The sequence below is a fragment of the Aplidium turbinatum genome, chromosome 3 (assembly GCF_918807975.1).
Source record: "Aplidium turbinatum chromosome 3, kaAplTurb1.1, whole genome shotgun sequence".
NCBI classification, from domain to species: domain Eukaryota; kingdom Metazoa; phylum Chordata; class Ascidiacea; order Aplousobranchia; family Polyclinidae; genus Aplidium; species Aplidium turbinatum.
Window position 1 is genome coordinate 36,056,606 of NC_137474.1, and position 21,195 is coordinate 36,077,800.

At 37.9% G+C, this 21,195-nt stretch overlaps 1 long non-coding RNA gene across 1 annotated transcript; it reads left to right on the forward strand.

Annotated features, from left to right (window-relative positions):
• The first annotated feature begins 628 nt into the window (after positions 1-628).
• On the forward strand, positions 629-5,302 carry LOC145767273 (uncharacterized). The gene is made up of 2 exons (XR_014288752.1): positions 629-920; positions 3,602-5,302. It is a non-coding gene; the product is annotated as an uncharacterized LOC145767273 (long non-coding RNA).
• The last annotated feature ends 15,893 nt before the right edge of the window (positions 5,303-21,195 follow it).

Sequence of the window (21,195 nt, forward strand, 5' to 3'; positions counted from 1 at the left end):
GCCATTGCTGACCAATTAACGGTTTGGAAATTTTATATGAGAAATAAGCTCTTGTACAAAGCACAATATTCCAAAAAAAAGATTAAAACTACGGTTCATTTGACGATGAGTAAAATCGAAGTGACCCGAACCTTTTTTCTCGCTTGCAACGTATCAAAAGCGGTTTGTTGCTTTTCCCTGTGGGAAAATAGCATTGCAAAATAGCCTGCAGTGGCTTTGGAAGGCTGTGTACACCACCACAAAGCTGTGGACCCATATCAATTTTCAAAGAATTGTTTACTGGAATGTTGTCAAAAGTCTGCTGTCTGTCTGACATTGATGCAAGGGTTGCTTTTGCACTTGTACAATGTTTTTTTTTTCACAATTTAGTGATGGAAAACAGTTTTATCTCATTTAGTCGACAACTGTGATAGTTTAATTACAGTTTGCAGATTGCAATTTCAAACCTTTTGCAGATGTGCATATCAATAAAGGAGTTAAATTTTAAGCTGTGGTGAACTAACCAAGATTAATGTGGGTATATAGCGAATAGCGATACGCATTTAGTTGAAGTTTATGTAGTCAGTATAATACATGTATCATTATTAGTGCATTACAGTACATTTCTGTTTTGTCTTTAGGCGAAAATTAAATACTCAGTTGTTAAATAGTTTCCTGTTGACAGTTCTGCCAAACCAAAGATTGAACCTGCATTATTGCAAGACCAACATTTACTGCAAAAAAGGACAAACACAGCGTTACTCTGTAGACATTTCGAAAGATGCTTCAATCAAAAACCATTATTGTCCTAGCTTTGCTTATGATAATCGCATTGGAATTAGTCACAATCGACAAAGTGGCTGCAAAAGTTCACAGAAGAAAATTCTATTGCAGCAGGAAGATTTGTTCTCGATGTTCACATGCAAGGTTAAAGAGAAACGGTAAGTAGCCTACTTAAGTTAGCCTATAGGCATGAAAACTGTCATTTCATTTTGCATCCATTGCGATAGCTCAGTAATGCATTGTGATATTGCACCAATTACAAATACTACACATAGGAGCGCTGGAACGACTTTTGACTGGGGGGGGGGGGGGGGGGCAGTATTATGAAGCTGAAAGGCCATTTTTTAAGTTTTAAGATATAGCGTTAATGATCATCTATCAGCGCATTATCGAGTAATGATATAATAAGTGTCCGGTATACAAAGAACAATGGCACGAAAGAGCATCATGCTGTGTTATAATGATGTAACCTACTGTGATACAGACTTTTGTGTCGTGAATATTATTTTGAGGCAATAATGAAAGATTACAATTTGGCTAAAAGCGAATAGCAGAAATTGTTATATAGCAAAATGTGCGGTAGCTTACATGACCTTAAAAGGGCACCATTGCCCCCTCTACCCCCACCAACAGAAAAGTTGAGCGCAGGGGGGAATAGAACTTGCCTTTTAAGTTTCTACCTTGTGGTTCGCATTTTGCCTTACGCGTTTTCCATGACCTCTTGATTGGCCGCTGTTAAATACGCTTTCCTGACAGCGTTGCGTCTTTTTCGAAACTTCCAATAATAAGTCAATCGTTTTAGTGCCGCAGATATGTGGGCGTTTACTTTGCTAGTTTATGTTGAAGTCTGAGTACATGTTGAGATTCAAATAAAGTTATCTGTTTGTTTATGACAGTTCGTCCGAGATAGTTAGACGTCAAGGATTGCGCGCAACATTACATGGTGTCAGAAGTGGGATTCGAACCCACGCCTCCATTCGGAGTATTGAAAAAGTTTTGTTGTCGAATTATTGAAAAAGTTACGTTGTCGAATTCACGTCCTGCTGAAGTTGTAGGCCTACATTGTACCGTCGGCTTCCATTTTCTAGTTTTGCAGTTGGAAGCAGCGGACTCGATGACTGATATAGTCGTTCGCTGCTTTCTGTCTGTTGTGGAATCAAGATTGTTATTGTGCTATTTTATTCATACTGTTTATTGTACCGTACTACTCTCGCAGTAGACGAAATAAAAGTTTCTCTCTTCCCTCTCTCTCTGTTAACGGTGGTGCTGGCTCTTTCACCATTTGGTCACGTAAATTGTTCAAAAATTTTGTTTTTCTTGGAAGTACATTTTAAAGTAATTTAGTTTTGAAAATACTTTGAAGGTTATCAACAAAACCGCTCATTTTTCAATACAAAACCAAGACACTTTTTTGCAACCAAGAACTTCGCTACAAAACAAAACATTTTTGTGTCGAACAATCTCCAACTTGTTTTCGAAGAATTATTTTAATCTCCGCAAGCTTACAAGTAACAATTTCTAGTGTCCAAAACAAAAACATTTCAAAATGCAATTTCGTTTCGACAACAAACTCGAATGTTTAATTTCGTTTCGAATTGTTTTTCTGGTGAAGAAATTATTTTTGTTTTGAGCACGATTTCGTTTTGCTTCTTTCCAGCCTAAAAGTTATTTCGAACATCTTAACAGCCCTACTTGAACATGGCGCTGTAGCTTAATAGTTGCTAAGCCATGCGCTCCTCTAACTATTTAAACGACAATTGTTAACTAAATCTTGAACTACAGTAAGTGTTCGTGATCAATTAATATCACAAATAAAATAACCCTTTTCGGTTGAGTAAGTGGCAAGCTAACTAGGAAGGTTTTGTTTAAAAGCATAAATAAAACGAAAATTGTTGAACCTTGTAGCCTACATTTGTTTCATAGTAGGCCCAAAGTAGGCTACATTTTTGGCATTAAAGCGCATGAAATTTCACAATAGTCAGCGCCTGTATCCGCTGGGGATCGATAGATAAACTCAGCAGCACTCAATGTGTTGAAAAAGTGGCTGGGTAATTGGATTAAACGCTTTAGTTTCACATCGCAGCCAATGAGTCAAGTCGATTTGAAAACAACTTATCTGACAGACTGACAGTTAGGCACTGCACTGACAATCAATGAGTTGCAGTAGCCTACAGGCGACTTGCCATAAATAAGGCTAGCTGGACTCGCTCTTAAAAGCATTATGGTAATGTTGTTATTTACTTTTTGAGCAGTAAAATACGATAAAACAGTGCAAAATAAAACACGCAACTTATTACAGAATTCAGGATCTGAAAAGTTTTATGTTCATTGGCGCCACGTGGCGGCACATTAAAAATAACTGATCATGTCGTTTTGAAAGAACAACTTATTTTACTACTATCAGTTACGTCATAGCAAGTGTAGGCTATATGTCAAGCACTGATACAAGTAATCATATCATTTCTTTCGAAAACCCATTGAAAACAACAGCAAAGCCTCAAATTCTCACCTCTAAAACACAGAAAAGAGATCGTCACCCTGAAACACTGAAAAGTAACCTTATATTTAGGCCTACAGTGTATTTGTAAGGTCCGCTTAATGTAGACGACGCATCATTTTTTTTGTTGAAATTGCCCCGACCCCTAAAGCTACTCGCTGAATCTGCTCCTAGTCTGATGAGTGATGACCTTCGATATTTAAGACTTTGCTTACTAAATCAACCAATTCTCCTTTCACCTAAAAAAGATTCAGTTTTCAAAACTGGTTCAACGTCATTACTAATTAAAGATAAAACAGTATTTGTCTTTCAATTTATTCAAAAAGTTCTCTTTTGTTTCAGCTCGACGAGATTTCATGGCCCACGTGTGCAATCGCTGCAAAAGATCCTGCACGGCAAACTTTGCTTTCTTTTTATCGTAGCTTTCAGATATTATACCTCGATTCTATTCTGACTGCCTTATTGTAACACATAAATCCCAACAAACCCGCGAGTACTTGTGCTCAAGTGGTTTTAGGTCAAGAAGATGGATTTCAGTTGCAAAGCGTCAAAGCTTAACATGCAAATGTAAGATAAAATTTATCCGATTACTCTATTCTTGCTTGCCACATCTACAAGCCACCTGAAATGCCTTTAACTTATATCCTTTAAAAATGACACCGGAAAACAGTTAGATAACGTATGCTCAAACGCAGAACGCGACTATTGGAAGAAACAATATGGTTTTATGTTGGCAAATGCAAACCAAAATGAATGGGCTGGCTGCAACGGAGAATTCTAAAATTGCTCTAGAATCTACATTGTCTGCATAAATGAAAAAATCAAATGATTTCATCTAAAAAACGTCGATGTGAACCCATGAGATGTCTATATTTTGTTTGCCGGTGTTGAATGGTTTCAGCTACAAAAATGTGCAACTGCCATTCCCGTGATCTAATCTTTTGTTTAATGTTGCCACAATTACGCAAAATCATAAGTAGCCTGGTTAGTTTTCATAGACTCAATAAGTTTTTTTCACCACTTGTTGTTGCCGCACAACGTTGCCGTTGCCGTTGTTGTTGCCGTTGCCGTTGTTGCCGCGTTGTTGCAACAACGTTGCCGTTGTTGCCGCACAACTTGTTGTTGCCGCTTTTTTCACCACTTGTGCCTGCCGCACAACAACTCCTTAAGAACGCAGAAGAACTTAGTTTAAGTGCGGCACACTGGACGAACCACATGTGGAACACGGAGTGGCAAAATCACACCTCCACGCTCCGTGACTTCATACCCAACGCCGATCCCCGTCCACCAGGGATGTCCCTCGCAAGGCTTGCGTGGGTCAGGCTTAACCGCCTGCGAACTGGCGTCGGCCGCTTTCGTTCGGACATGCACAAATGGGGCCTGGCTCCTTCATCAGAATGCGAGTGTGGTGCCACGGAACAGACCGCAGACCATGTCATCCACCACTGCTTAACCCACCGGCCTCCACACGGTGCGCATGGTCTGAGAATCCTGGACGACGAGACTGCCGAGTGGCTGAAGATTTCCTGCCCTCCAATCTAGCCTGGAAAGATCGCTCATACGCCATCATCATCATCACCACTTGTTCATGATTAATTCAATTTAATGCTCAATATCAAGGTGTCTTTCTGAATACATGTACAGTGGTGTTTTGCTTTTAACTGTATTATTTATTTAGCCTACTTATTTAATGTGCTTGTTTGCACAATTCAATATGTTTTGTTTGACAGTTGTGTTGTTGCGTATGTTTCTTCAGCATATTTTTAAATCGTGTTTCGTGACTAAACGAACGACTTTTTTGTTAAAAACGTTTGAACACGAACTGAAATTGAAACAGCATTACAATCTTGCTCATTGATTTCTTTCTGACTGATACAAATGCAGTTGGCCTGACCAATATGTTTTACATTGAACTCGCCATTTGTAATTTGAGAAAATACTTGAAGTCGTTTGTACTTTGTGTTTTTATGATTGCCTTTTGTACCAACAAGCGAAAATTTGCCATTTTTGGGTCAATTATACTCTTAGTTTGATATTAGGCTACTGGTTTGTTAAAAATGTTGCTTCCAAAACAAATTAGTATCAAAATTGTAGTTTGTGGTTATTCCATCCACTAGGTGTCGCTGAATGGAAAGCTGTCCAAGCATCGAACCAGCGCTGCTTCTTGCAGTAACTTTGTTCGTAAAGTCAGGCGGTCAATCAACTGAGCTGTCCTATAGGTTCAGTTTAACAGGCTATAGCTTTAAAAAGGGGCGTAGACAATTCATTCTAGAGCAGCGTGCTGTTCGTACATGAGAGGGATCAAGGGCTATAGTCGAAGGGGCGCCACTCCGCAATCAACGGCATGCCTTTAAGATAGCCACATGCTCTTGAGCGGTGTCGAACCAGCGCCCTTTCGACCGTCGAAGCATGGCTCTTACCACTCTGCTATAGGTTTCATTTCGTTAAAAATAACATAGGCCTACAAGTAGGCTATATAACTGCAGACAGGATGCCACTGTTTCAACCTTAAAGTGCAACTGCACAATTGAATTAACATTGGCTAGAATCCATTGCCAAGACATTCGGTACCGGTTGAAAAACCCACTTCCTTACAATTGAGGCCCACAGCCAAGAAACCGACCTTTTTCCTACGCTCTTTAGAGCTTCTCTCTCACGCTACCTGGAAGTGGCAAACTTTTCAACGCCATCTGGTGATATGATGTCAGTTCAAGGCGAACTGAGTGGAGATCAAACTAGCCGAGATAAGCTTGGCATCAAATAACGAAAGGACTTGTAAAAGCGATTGTCGCTTCGAGGATTGTCTAGTACTGACGCCATAATCCGTTGTGTTGTTCAATACAATCCGTCATTGTAGCAACGTCGCCAAAAATACAAGCGCGTGGAGAACCATGGTTTTGATAAATTTTATTGAGATAAACATAGCCTTAAAATGCAACGGCGTCACGGCGAGGTTGGTATTTTGTAGATTGAAACATGCTCTTTCAGATAAAGTGCGGTAAGAGTTATCGTGCAGTTGCACTTTAATTGTGGTACGCAAGATACCACATTTGGGTAGGCTACTTCCTCCGATCTTGCCAAAGTGCTCAAACTGGCGAAGCGGAGAGCTATGCGCGTTTGAGCCACCTTTTCTAGGCCTATCTCCGTGTGGAGCAAGCAGTGCTTCCCTATAGAGGGCTGCATGGTTATTCAGGGTAATGCTGCTGTCTCCTATTTCAATATCAGATGACCCATACTTCTGAACCACCTGCATGCACATGCAGGATTGAAACTGCGGCTTTCAGTGACATCTTTCACCTGCCTATAGGCTACTTCATCGTTTTTCCATCGCTACAGGGTTAAGGCTAAGATGTGAAGTGAATCTGAGCTTACCCTGTGGACAGGGGCGCCGGAACGATTTTTGACTGGGGGGGCAAGATTACGAAAAAAGGGCACTTTTGTTTACTAAAAGGCCAATTTTTTTTCAAGTTTTAAGATAAAATATAGCGATAATGATAATCCGGTATACAAAGAAGAGCGCCATGTTATGTTATAATGATGTAACCTACTGTCAAGCCTTAAAGCAGACTGCGGCCATGGCCGCTAAGTAGTGCTTGAATAAACCGCCGGTGCTACCTCCTCAATCGGCCAAGCTTGGCCGCCGGTCTCTTCTAGCCAATTATTTAATTTCGCAATAGAATGATCGTGGATTAACTGAAGAGTGACGCAAAATTAGGTCAGCGCGTCATAATCGCCACTGTTGCATTGTTCGGGGAATACTTGTTATTGATGGAATATATCCAGCTGCGATCGCCAGCGCTGTAAGTCTTGTTTGTAATTCCCGACGTTTATTTTAACAAAGTGTTAATCCGAAGTGCTAATTTACATCGGCTGGCAATAGTGTCGTTTTTATGTCGATTCGATGTTGTCGGACATTGAACCGTTGTTAAAAAGGAGAACTAAGTTAGTTGACATCAATGGGGAAAACATTTTTTGATCATATTTTGCAAAAATTATGCTTCTTTTAGTAATGTCTTTTAGTAATGTACAACATTGAAATAGCTAAAACCTCAATTGCTAAGGCAACAGGGATCAGATGTCAGTAGATGTAACATAAAAAATATTTCGCACTTGCTAGTGCATCGTCAGTTCTGATAAAGGGTAGTTTAAGCACAGTTTAACCCTCTGTCTACCGTGGTGTCCAATGGACCCCAAAACAAATTTTGTTCTGCGATTTCTCAGGACATATAGCAGATACGATATTGACATACTTTGACTTTTCACAGCTTTGCTTGATCTTTAGGACAATATAATAATTATTGATCTGAAACAAAATTTGGTAGCCTAGAAAAAAATAATAGCATCTTGTACCGTGGGGTCCAACGGACCCCAAGCCTGCTGCATTCGAAGTAATCTTGTATCATAACAGCACTACAAGAGTAGTCGACACTATTGGCAGAATGGTTAGGAAATACACTTCTAAAAGAATGACGAGAAGATGGCTGATAGCTCTATTTTACAATACGATCGATGTCACTGCTATCGATGCTTTTGTGATATGGCATCAATTACAAGGCAAAAATAGCAGCACAACATTGAAGCATGCATGCATGAAAGAGAATAAACTTTTAGATCCGACTACGAAAAGAGTTTGTTGGATTACCAGCTTCGTCTTCAATATCAACAAGACATCTAAACCCGCAACAAATTAAAAGAAACAGCTGTTGAAGTTCAGGCGGTAACAGCAAAGAAGGCTAGATGCTATTATTTCGAAATACACAAACATCAAAAGTGCAGACAATTCTGTTCTACTTGCAAACTCAACGTTTGCCAAAAACACTCGCAATTCATTTGCAATGAATATATAATATATATACTCAATAATATATAAACTCACAATAATTCTTGTGAACTAATATGTAGGCCTAATATGCATTTTTTAGCCAAATCTCTCAATAGTGTGGCCATTGCTCAAGAATTAGACCAATTCCGTATCAGTTTGCTTTGTGCAAGGTCTACTATATGACTTGTTTCTTAAATTTCCGAGTATTTTTGGTTTTTCTACAGTGTTTTAAAGTTATGATTTTTGTAGTCTGTTACGTCCTTTCCTATTGAGCTTTAATTTCATCATCGGAGCTGATTTTTTTTTGCTCAAAAGAAATACTTTAAAATTAGGGGTCCAATGGACCCCAACGGTAAAACTTGCATATTTTTTTTTCGGTACGGTAGACAGAGGGTTAAGCCTACAAGTAATGTTTTAATCATTGAAATACTTATTTTATTACCTTGCAGTCACCGTCAACACAATCATGTCGAACGTTGTTTTTCGTTGCTAAAAAGAAATCTAGGGGAGTGGCGAACTTCTATAAAATCAGCCACATTGGAGACACTCGTGCGAGTGTCGTTTGAATAGTAGGGGAGAGTGGGGCTAGTCGGAAAGATTTTTTTTTAAAGTGAAATTTAAAACAATTGGTGCATAACCTGACAACGTGAAGTGGCTTAAATTATCATCTATGGTGTCCTCTATCATACAACCAAAAATAAGTATTGAGTCAATTCAGCTTTTAATGAAAATTTAAAATAAACAAACATACAATTGATTTTTCAACTAACCCCATGCCTGGGGTTAGTTGAAAAACGTCAATTTAATGCCCACTAATGAACTAGATACTCTTTTTTTAACCAACAAACATTTACATTGGGTTGTAAGCAAATATGTTTACCTGCTATAAAATCAAATGCAATGAATTCTACACCTAATCATCGTAAAACCATTTTTAAATAAACGCATTGTTAAAACTTGTGATGCCGTATATACAACACTTTCCAAGTTATTCAAATTAAAATTTAACAATGTATGTCTGCTTAAAACAAATACATTGGAGCTTATACTACTTATTATCATACCACGACGATATACTCGTATCGTACTACATAGTCATACCGCTATCAAACCATTTTCAAACTAACCCCACCCACTATTTTCCAACTAGCCCCATTAGCATATGACAAACTATTTTCCTAAAATATTGAAGCATGGCGCATTGGACTAAAATTTGTTTATATCTTAGTGTTGTTGAACACCTACAGCTGACACACACCAAAAAACTTCTGCCTATCTTTAACGATATCGACGCATAAGATGTTTTTTAATTGCCAAAAATTTTACTTCGAAAGTAAGAAAATAGAAAACTGTCAGCCAAACAGGTATACCTTGACTCAACAAATCGAAACTAACATGGATTATGTGTTTTTATAAACTACTTCACATGTTGGCAGTAAATATTTAAAAAAGTTATTGAGAGTTAAAAAAATGATCATTTTTCAACTAACCCCGCCTTCCAACTAACCCCACTCTCCCCTACTGGATTACAATCCCGATAAAGCAGTTATTGCGTGGTGCAACGATTCTATTGTAGGACGTCGCCCAGGCCCAGACTTCAACAACGCTAAGTGATCATTTTAGCATTGTTGCAAGTTTAATTCTATTTACTTGTGCTTTCGTTATTTTTATTTTGTATTTTGGCCTCCAAGCACGCAGATTTGGCTGCCGAGAAGGAACTCCCGGTAGGCCACGATGGCTGCCGAAAAAAAAACCGAGTTTTAAGGCCTGTAGGCTACTGTGTTGCAAAATTTTGTGCCGTAAATATTATTTTGAGGCAAAAATGAAAGATTTTAAATAAGCTAAAAGCGAATAACAGAAATTGTTATATTGCAAAATGTGCAGTAGCTTACATAACTTTAAAAGGGCACCATTGCCCCCCCTGCCCCTCCATTTGCAGAAAATTTGAGGGCAGGGGGGGCATTCGCCCCCCCTGCCCCCCCGCTTCCGGCGCCCCTGCCTGTGGACAGGCATGAAGGAACCATTTTAAAAGTAGGTGGGCCCAGATGCGCAGCTGTCAAAGTCGGCGAAGCCCCCCATAGCATTGTTGCATTCTTAATACTGTCCTTGAAATCGTTTGTACTTTGTGTGATTTCCTTTCGTACCAACAGCGAAAATTTTTCATTTTTGGGGCCGATTTGGCCAAAAATCACAAAATTGCTCTTATCGCTATACAAAATATGGCACACACAAATAAAAAGGCAACAATACACAGTTATAATACCACCTGGAAGTAATAATCTGCAGCATTATACAGTACGTGCATATGCAAGGATATCATTGTTTTAACCAGAGAATAATTATATTGATTGAAAGATTGCTCCACCAATCACATCCACACGTGCTGGCTGCTGCCCATCAATAGTGAGCTCAACAGAAAATTTTAAAGATTGGATTTCATCATTGAGTTATCAAAGATAATTAATCAAACTAGTGTGTATCAACTGAGTGAAGAACTTGTTTTTTGGAACTCCCTTTCTGATTTGCCGTTTTCGCTGCATTTTCAAAGAAATTTGGCTTTCAAAAGTGCGTGGGCCAGGCCAACCCAAAAAATAAAGTAGGTGGGCCCAGGCCCGCGTGGTACCTCCATGCCTGCTTGTACAGGTTTAAGGTAAAGCATAGTGCGCGCAATCCTGGCCTCACCCTTTATACACATGGTTCGTCTGCCCTGGCTCGGCATGTTGAGACGAGGACAGAAGGTCCCCGAGTTGTATGTTTTCTATTAGACTTTTCTTTACCTAGCGGTTAATGAACAAGGTCACGTTCATGATCACGAAACGCATCATGACGTCATTAAAGACGCAAAGTAGCCTATTTGTCGGAAGTATTTCCACCTTTCCCAACACTGTAGTCAATTACTTTTCATTACGAAAAAGGCTTGATATACGCCAATCAAGCAACCTTTCGATGAAGTGAAAGCAGGTAACTGTGCTGCAACTTCAGCTGAATTATGTTAATCTCAAGAAATACCCAAACAGCAAATCAACCGCTTTTACATTGATTCAACATTTGCAGACGTTGCATTTATGTAAAAAAAACGGTTGATTTGCTGTCTGGGTACCGATGCTCATTAAGAACTTAACATTGTTGCCAGGCGCGGATTTATGGGGGGGCCCGGGCCCCCCCCGAAATTTTGTGAAAAATTGTATGTTTCCGCATCAAATGGTTTGATATGCTTCTAAACAGCTGATATTAGTCCCTCGGCATCACAATTGATGAAAATGGTTGTTTTAATGTCTCTTTTCTAGCATATCGTATATGTCGTAGTATCATTGTTCATATCTGTTTAGCTTTTTCTTTCTTTTTAATTGATTTTCAAATTTTCTGGGCCCCCCCCGAAAAAAACTCTTAGATTCGCGCCTGATTGTTGCGACAACGCAAAAAGTTATTTCCTATGGTTGCGCCTCGCGGGTTTTTGAAGCGCAAAGCAGCCTGTACGACAGGTTCTTATTTATATTGATTCAAGGGATGCAGACCTTAAATCAATGCAAAAAAGACGATTTCTGCGGTCTGAGATTGTGTGGAAACAAAGTATACGAGGAACAATAGTAATCGTTTCGAAAGACGAGTCCTTTTTGTAAACTCGCACCATCAACAGCAGGAACAGCCTTTAACCAAAACAACAAATATTGCTTTCTAAGAAATTATTACACACAGAAAGACAGGGTGATAGTTGCATCATACATCGGGTAGTTGTTCTGTTGCATCGAAGAGACGTTTGTGAACATACATACTTTTTTTTTTTTGTGAACATACATACTATAGAGCCCTGATGACTCGCTACTTCTCATGCCTGCCGAAGTCTTGAAATATACATAAGAGTACGCCGTACAACACATAAGAATGTTTTCCTGTTGTATACATCAATGAAGTACTGTAAAAGACGATGGTTCAATAACAAAAAAGGCGAGTCGCGGCACACCTACAGGTTAAAAAAATCATACACGGACGTGAATTGCTACAAAGTTTGTTACACACCAATAAAAATCTTGTAAAATGTAAGCCATATAATCCCTGATCTTTTCTGTACAACATTCGACTTTGATAGCTCGTCTTCTAAAAAACTTGAAATCTATGAATAAACAATTCAGGTTCAATAAATTGTAAAGAATCGGAGATAAAAAAAAAACTATGGCAGCTCACACACGTTGCGGGGCAATTATCGCGGATTCTGTCCATGCAAAGTATTGTCGTGTGCAGTTGCAAAGAGAACATGAAAGCCAGGTCAATACATAGTAAATTTTGGTCATGTAAATTGCATACTAAAGGTGGAAGCGATTCTAAAACGATACGACACCGAATGTAGATCTTATTACACAGATGGCAGTGGTACAGTGCATGAAAAATTACTGGTCTTCTTTTCATTGTGAAAATACACTTTACAGACCAGTCACTTGAGATTCTTAATGTTGTTCATTTCCTTTACCATTAATTCACAAGATTAGAGAGTTCAAAAAAGACATATGCTTCGTGTTGAATGTCGAAATAAAGTTTACTGTTATGTTGATGCCATGTTTACACAATGATGTAAAAATGACTTCAAACGTCTGGTCTAGCTTAATCCTTCCATAACATGTTGGCAACCTTCTTTCAAATTGAAAAGTTTATTTTCAACATACTACGTTACAACAGGGTCCAGTAAAAACACAACTTTCCCACACAACAATATTATGTCAGTCCGAAATTCGCAAAACGAATTATAATAAATCAATATACGCCACAATTCGTGGAGTATTCATGTGTTTTAACAGAGAAAGTAAAATTTAAGTAATGCTCAATTTCAAAAAGTTGAAGTCATTTTTTTTAAAGTTACCTTTTCAACTAACTTGAATTTTTAAAGATGCCAAGATAAACAGACCAATGGAAAGCAAGATGAATGTATTCCCTAGAATGCACATATTTATCTCCGCACGATCATTTGCTTAACATGGTCACGTTTTAACTGTATTAAAAAAGCTACCAGACAGGCACGCAATGAAGTTAAGAGCGCTGCGACGCAGTTTCAACATGATTGGACGATGCAACAATGTAAAGAGAAAAGTAATCAAGCGGATTTTACACAAAGGTTGAAGGCACCAGGGATGGTCTGTGAAGTAGAGAAAGTTTGATCACTAAAAGGGCTTGGTGACGATGTAAAAACAATGACGTAGTTTTTAACAAGAGAAAAACCGGTGATGGACATCGTAAGCGCCCCAAGACTGCAGACGTTGAATCAACGTAAAAATGACAGATTTTGCTGCGTGGGGCATCATTACCTTGATGGTGTTAGGCTACAACTGCCCAACAAGCAAGATAATTGAAACGATATAAAAATGAAAACTTCCTTTTTCTGGGAGGTAGCTTCCCAATGGGATGAATCGGCAAGCAGCCAAGAACCGGTCAACATCAGTTAGACACCCTTTACTAAGACTTAAAGGCAGTGAAATTGTACGCAGACTAAGACTCGACCAAAAGGCGCAGAAAAATATGAAACTGCAAAAAAACAGTTAGACAAGCTGATGTGGGACAAAGTCGAAAAGATGAAACTAACATAACTTACGCGTAAAAATACCCAGTTTTCTGCATGCCTCAGTGCAAGGCCAAAGGCAAAAGGACAGATGGCGAAAGCATTTAACTAACAAAGTAGCCTAGCAAGCTTTACATTTGTAAGTATATGAACGGCCGCCTATTTCCTCCGTACAGTACCAAGCCAAAAAGCAGAATATAATTATAATGGTATCGAAACGGTCACCAATGCCATGCAGTCATTGAACATTTTAAAATCGATGGGAGTTGCAAACATAAAGTATTTCGGTTCGTTTTAACGCAAAAATCCGAGCCGAATTTGGTATTCTTGCGAATAAATCAACTTCGTTTCCTTATCAATTAGAAACGTAGAAAAACTTTCCCACTTTTGACATGTTCGTCGTAGAATTGCCGATTTATCAGGCTTACAACATTTGGAAATGTATTGAAAAGGAAGTTCTTTCAACTAAAAGTTGGCCTGTCTTAATTTCTTGTTTCTTAAAAATTGTGTTTCGTTTCCAACAGCCCCACAGGCATTTTAAGCCTGCACTTGTGAATCAGCACAGAACGGGCGAAAAAATAACCTTGTCGTTCTTCTGAATATAATTCAGCATTCTATTAATTAATAAGAGGTCTTACTCAAAGAAAAACAACACATAAAATCATATCAAAAGTGAACCAAGCAAAGCACTTGTAGTCGTGCTTGAAATTTTTACACACCAGCATATATATCAAAACACCACAACGCAAAAAAATTCATCACTTTAGAACAGTGGTTCTCAACCTTTTTGTCTTGGCGGACCCCTTTTGGTGCGGACCCCCAAAAAATTATCTGAAATTTTAGTATATATACAAAACGGAAATATATGTTTCAGAAGCTTCGAAATGACACATTTAGAAGAATGCAGAAAGAAATAAAAATCAGTTATTTATGTTAGTGTCCCCTCTAAGATGCGCAACTGCGTAGTGTGATTTGATTTCTGCACATTTGCAACGCTTCAAACATTAATCAAAGCTTTTAAGATAATCTCTTCGAAACTAATATGTGATCTGTCATCTGTAGAATTGTATTTAGTTAAAATATGCACAAAACGTTGTTTAAAACGTCGTATTTTATCATTCATGCTGAAAATTCGAAAACTTTCACGGACCCACTGAAAACGCTTCGTGGACCTCAAGGGGTCTGCGAACCCCGGTTGAGAACCGCTGTTTTAGACTAAATGGAAATAAAATCAAGGTTAATATAAAGTAACCATTCACACCTAAAAGTACATGACACCGAGTCAAAAGCTCTTAATATAAATGGGAAAAAATTCTAAGCTTAAAAAAAAGAATCAGAAGAACTTAACAAAACGGTAAGAAACAACAAAAACACCAAACAAAACAAAAACATTCCACTCGATAAACTTAACAAGTTTTGCTTTATATGACCACATGAGGGGAGCAAGTCTTTTAGGCGCTGACAGTTAGGCGCTGGTCTAATAGGCGCGCACACTGTGGCGTCTGGATATTTAGGTGCGGAGCACTGTGGCGCCCGGTCATTTAGGTGCTATTCCTAGTAAAGTCTGTAGATTGTTTCAGCTTGGCAGCTTGCCAGAAAATTATATCATGCAATTTGGGTAGAGAGGTAACTCTTTTAAACCATAAACAGACATAACTCAGCAACAACACTACATTTAACATTATAAAAACAAAAAACAAAAAGCGAACGTTTTCGGCTAGTCATATAGCCCTTTTCAAGCCTATAAGAAATACATTATTAAAAGAAATGCTAAAGAATCATATAGTATCACAGCAAAAATATGGTCAAAGCTAAACATTTGAGAAACTGCCTCGCTCACACAAAATGATAACTGAAAATTACACAGCACAACGGGTCAAGTATTTCAGAGGTAAAATTAATTGATTGTTCAGACAAGGACTCAGGCAGATTACGCAAGAAAGACAGAAGCACAAGAGATAGTGGCACAAAACAAAGTGAATGCGAGAAACACAAGACGTGATAATTCAATCAAAAAACTGCTAAAAGGTAAGAAGCTCCGCAAGCAAATAATTGCCTGTTGAGCCCTGGGTTTAAAGATTTGATGATCAATGCCTCGTGAATCTTGGTGTCGAATTCGGACAAACACTTACGAACAATTTTGAAAGACTGCAAAGACGGTTTATTGTTAGAGCACGATTGGCAGTTTCTAATATGGTCTTTAATTGCACTGTTTTTATTAAAATTAGCTAAATTCAAATGCTCTCCCACTCTCGTCACCAAATGTCGTGTGGTCATACCAACGTATGACGATCTCGCATCATGCGAGCAAGTGAACTTATACACGACGTTAGAACATAAGCGGAAAGGAGTTTTAGACTTCAACTGAAAATAATAACCAGCTTTAAATGTTTTATAAACGGGAAAAATCTTAACGTTAAACTTCAAGGCAATAAATCTGGACAAACTTGTGGCAAAACGTTTGGATTCCTTGCCAACAAACGGGATTGTTAGAAAGTTTTTGAAATCAGGTTCCTCAACTGGAGACGTAGTGGAAACCGAATTCAAAAATCCTCTAAGAACCTTGTTAAAAAACCAAGTCGGATAATGATTAGCACCAAAGTATGAGCGTAATTTATTAATTTCATTGTTGAAACAGTCATTGTTCGAGCAAATGTCGCGAGCTCGCGAGATAAGGCACTTGATCAAAGCAGATTTGTAATTAGACGGGCAAACAGCGCTGAAATTAAGGAAAAGATTAGTGTTTGTAGGTTTACGCCAGACCCAAGTATCAAATCCATTACCATTTATCTTGATTTCTACATCCAAAAAAGGTATAGTCTCCGTTGCTTTTTCTACAGTAAAATTTATGTTTTGATGTTGCGTATTGAGTACTTCAAGAAACTGTGAACAAGAATTATCGTTATCAAATATGGCAAAAATGTCGTCAATATAACGTAAGTAAAGCTTGGGAAAGAATTGGGAAGTATTTTCAGAAAAAATCTCATTTTCAAGGTGGGCTAGAAAGAAATTGGCAAGAGTGGGACCCAGAGGCGAACCCATAGCCACTCCGTCAATTTGCTTGTACAATTTATCTTTGTATAGAAACATGCCCTCTGTGGCTAAATGCATCAATTTGATAAAAATGTCTTTTTTGATGAGCGGGTGATTTGGCTGGTCTTCTGCAAATATGTAATTAGCGATAATGTCGATAGTTTCTTTTAAAGGGACGTTAGTGAATAGCGATTGTACATCAAAACTGACCATTACTTGATTGGGAGCACATTGAAAATCTTTCAGTTTGTCCAGAAAATCGTTGGTTGAGTCGAGCATGTACTTTTTTGGCATGTAAGGTTTAATAATATTGTCTAAGAATTTAGCCAGAGCATATTCCGGAGTCGAAATCATTGACACAACTGGACGGGCTGGATTGTCTTTTTTATGTACTTTTATCAAACCATACAGCTTACCTGGGCTGCTGCCCGAGGGAATCAGTTTTTGAATTACTTCTTTTCCAAATTCCTTGAGATATCTGTTTACATAATACGCGATGGACCTTTCTTTCGAAATAATTGGATGAACTTTAGTACTCTCATTGATTATAGCAAATTTTGTTTCATCGCTCACAATACTGTCTAATTTTGAAAAATAATCTGCAGTGTCCAGAATTGCCGTTCCTTTTCCTTTATCAAATTTGCATACTTTAATAGACTGATTTGAAGACAGGGACTTTAGTGTACGATGAATTGCTTGATTTCTTTTGGATGAACATACTCTTTTAGCATTACACATAAAACGTTTTACAATAAATTTAATTTCATCTTTATCATCAGAGTTGATTGAAATGTCTCCATTTCGTTTCAGAGAACTCATAAGTTGTTCTATACTCGCTTTCATATTGTTTGAATCCATTTGTTTTGGAAGAATTGGGTGGTTTAGGCCAAATCGTAAGACTTCTTCTTCTAGCAAACTGAGCTTTATTGAACTAAGGTTAGTGATACATCCAGGACTTCTTATTCTCTGTCTTCTCCAAAGGTTTGTAAGTTTTGACTGGTGAATTTTGATGGTATTGGTTGCTAACTTCTTAAACTCTTGGGTAAGTAAACAAATTAAACAGGTCTTTTCACAGAAAGTAAGTTTAGCCAAAATCTGTCTTTTTAGTTCTTCATATTTTCGCTCTGCGATACGCAGCTCTCTTCGCGTTTCTGTCAACTTCCTTTTTAGCAGAATTTGAAATATTGTATCTGCGTTCTTCCATACGCTAAGATTTGGCGTTTTAAATTTTAAAAATTCTGGGCAAATGTTCAAATCAATACATGTTTCAAAATATCTGTTGTCAAGCTTTAATTTTACAAGTTTCTTTCCAACCGTTTCCAATTTTCGAAAATCCTTAATCGGTATTCCTTCTCTGTTGCTAACTTTATAATACAATTTGGGTAGAGAGGTAACTCTTTTAAACCATAAACAGACATAACTCAGCAACAACACTACATTTAACATTATAAAAACAAAAAACAAACCATACAGCTTACCTCGGGCAGCAGCCCAGGTAAGCTGTATGGTTTGATAAAAGTACATAAAAAAGACAATCCAGCCCGTCCAGTTGTGTCAATGATTTCGACTCCGAAATATGTTCTGGCTAAATTCTTAGACAATATTATTAAACCTTACATGCCAAAAAAGTACATGCTCCACTCAACCAACGATTTTCTGGACAAACTGAAAGATTTTCAATGTGCTCCCAATCAAGTAATGGTCAGTTTTGATGTACAATCGCTATTCACTAACGTCCCTTTAAAAGAAACTATCGACATTATCGCTAATTACATATTTGCAGAAGACCAGCCAAATCACCCGCTCATCAAAAAAGACATTTTTATCAAATTGATGCATTTAGCCACAGAGGGCATGTTTCTATACAAAGATAAATTGTACAAGCAAATTGACGGAGTGGCTATGGGTTCGCCTCTGGGTCCCACTCTTGCCAATTTCTTTCTAGCCCACCTTGAAAATGAGATTTTTTCTGAAAATACTTCCCAATTCTTTCCCAAGCTTTACTTACGTTATATTGACGACATTTTTGCCATATTTGATAACGATAATTCTTGTTCACAGTTTCTTGAAGTACTCAATACGCAACATCAAAACATAAATTTTACTGTAGAAAAAGCAACGGAGACTATACCTTTTTTGGATGTAGAAATCAAGATAAATGGTAATGGATTTGATACTTGGGTCTGGCGTAAACCTACAAACACTAATCTTTTCCTTAATTTCAGCGCTGTTTGCCCGTCTAATTACAAATCTGCTTTGATCAAGTGCCTTATCTCGCGAGCTCGCGACATTTGCTCGAACAATGACTGTTTCAACAATGAAATTAATAAATTACGCTCATACTTTGGTGCTAATCATTATCCGACTTGGTTTTTTAACAAGGTTCTTAGAGGATTTTTGAATTCGGTTTCCACTACGTCTCCAGTTGAGGAACCTGATTTCAAAAACTTTCTAACAATCCCGTTTGTTGGCAAGGAATCCAAACGTTTTGCCACAAGTTTGTCCAGATTTATTGCCTTGAAGTTTAACGTTAAGATTTTTCCCGTTTATAAAACATTTAAAGCTGGTTATTATTTTCAGTTGAAGTCTAAAACTCCTTTCCGCTTATGTTCTAACGTCGTGTATAAGTTCACTTGCTCGCATGATGCGAGATCGTCATACGTTGGTATGACCACACGACATTTGGTGACGAGAGTGGGAGAGCATTTGAATTTAGCTAATTTTAATAAAAACAGTGCAATTAAAGACCATATTAGAAACTGCCAATCGTGCTCTAACAATAAACCGTCTTTGCAGTCTTTCAAAATTGTTCGTAAGTGTTTGTCCGAATTCGACACCAAGATTCACGAGGCATTGATCATCAAATCTTTAAACCCAGGGCTCAACAGGCAATTATTTGCTTGCGGAGCTTCTTACCTTTTAGCAGTTTTTTGATTGAATTATCACGTCTTGTGTTTCTCGCATTCACTTTGTTTTGTGCCACTATCTCTTGTGCTTCTGTCTTTCTTGCGTAATCTGCCTGAGTCCTTGTCTGAACAATCAATTAATTTTACCTCTGAAATACTTGACCCGTTGTGCTGTGTAATTTTCAGTTATCATTTTGTGTGAGCGAGGCAGTTTCTCAAATGTTTAGCTTTGACCATATTTTTGCTGTGATACTATATGATTCTTTAGCATTTCTTTTAATAATGTATTTCTTATAGGCTTGAAAAGGGCTATATGACTAGCCGAAAACGTTCGCTTTTTGTTTTTTGTTTTTATAATGTTAAATGTAGTGTTGTTGCTGAGTTATGTCTGTTTAACTATATCATGGCTTCAGTGAGCGAAGCTGCTTAAATTGGCAATGCTTTTCACACAAAATGTTATATTGAACAGAAAAATATATTGTTGTTTTATTGATTTATTATTGTTTTATTTGTTGTTAGTCCAGGTTTGCGTTGGTGAAAGCTTTATCAATAAATTATTCAAGCTTCCGAACATTATTGAGTTCATTATTAGTTAACTCTTTCGCGACCACGGACGTATACACACGCTTTGGGATTTTTGCCATGATGACCAAGGAAGTATCCCTACGTTCAAGGTTAAAAAGTAGCTTATTTCAAGCAAAAAAAATGTTACTTAAATGATGACAGATCCATAGTCTTTGCCGGTCCTTTTTTGGCTAATTAAAAAAAAAATATTTTGGCGGTGCAGTTATCAGATGAGGACTTCTTAAAGATGTGGACACAGTGGATTTTTTTTCCTTCACTCGTTGGAATTGGCAGTCAAAACTGGCTAAGCAACCCCTTACTTTGGACTTTCTCGATCAAAAAGACTGTAGGCTAAATTACGTAAACTTTTTGATTAAAATTTTCCAAATTTCTCCATAATCATTCTGCTCTACCTCCTAAAGCATTGCGCGCAGAAACAAAGTAAAATTTTTCTCATGTGCAGAATTGTTTTGGCATTCGATTAAACTACATATATTTTCATATTATTATATCATGCTTGGGTAGTAAAGATTATAATGAAGTACACTTTTCTGCCAATTTTTAATTTTTTTAGAAATTAGAAAAAATACCGTATGGAAAGTTGCTAGTTGTACATTGAATGTTTTAAATTTTATTGCAAAGCTTTGCATCTTCGGATAGCTGAAGATGTATGCTTTCATTTGATGTCAAGATTGTGCGTCTACGTCGATCACATGAGATGTTTAATATAACATTTTGTGTGAAAAAGCATTGCCGGCTTAAGCAGCTTCACTCACTGAAGCCATGACCAACAACGCACACGCATTAACAAAAAAACATATTTTTCTGTTCAATATAATATTTTGTGTGAAATGCATTGCCCTACGCCCCTACCTGCCAAGCTGATACAATCTACAGACTTTACTAGGAATAGCACCTAAATGACCGGGCGCCACAGTGCTCCGCACCTAAATATCCAGACGCCACAGTGTGCGCGCCTATTAGACCAGCGCCTAACTGTCAGCGCCTAACTGTCAGCGCCTAAAAGACGTAGACCCCATATGAGTGCGAAACATCTACACAGGTA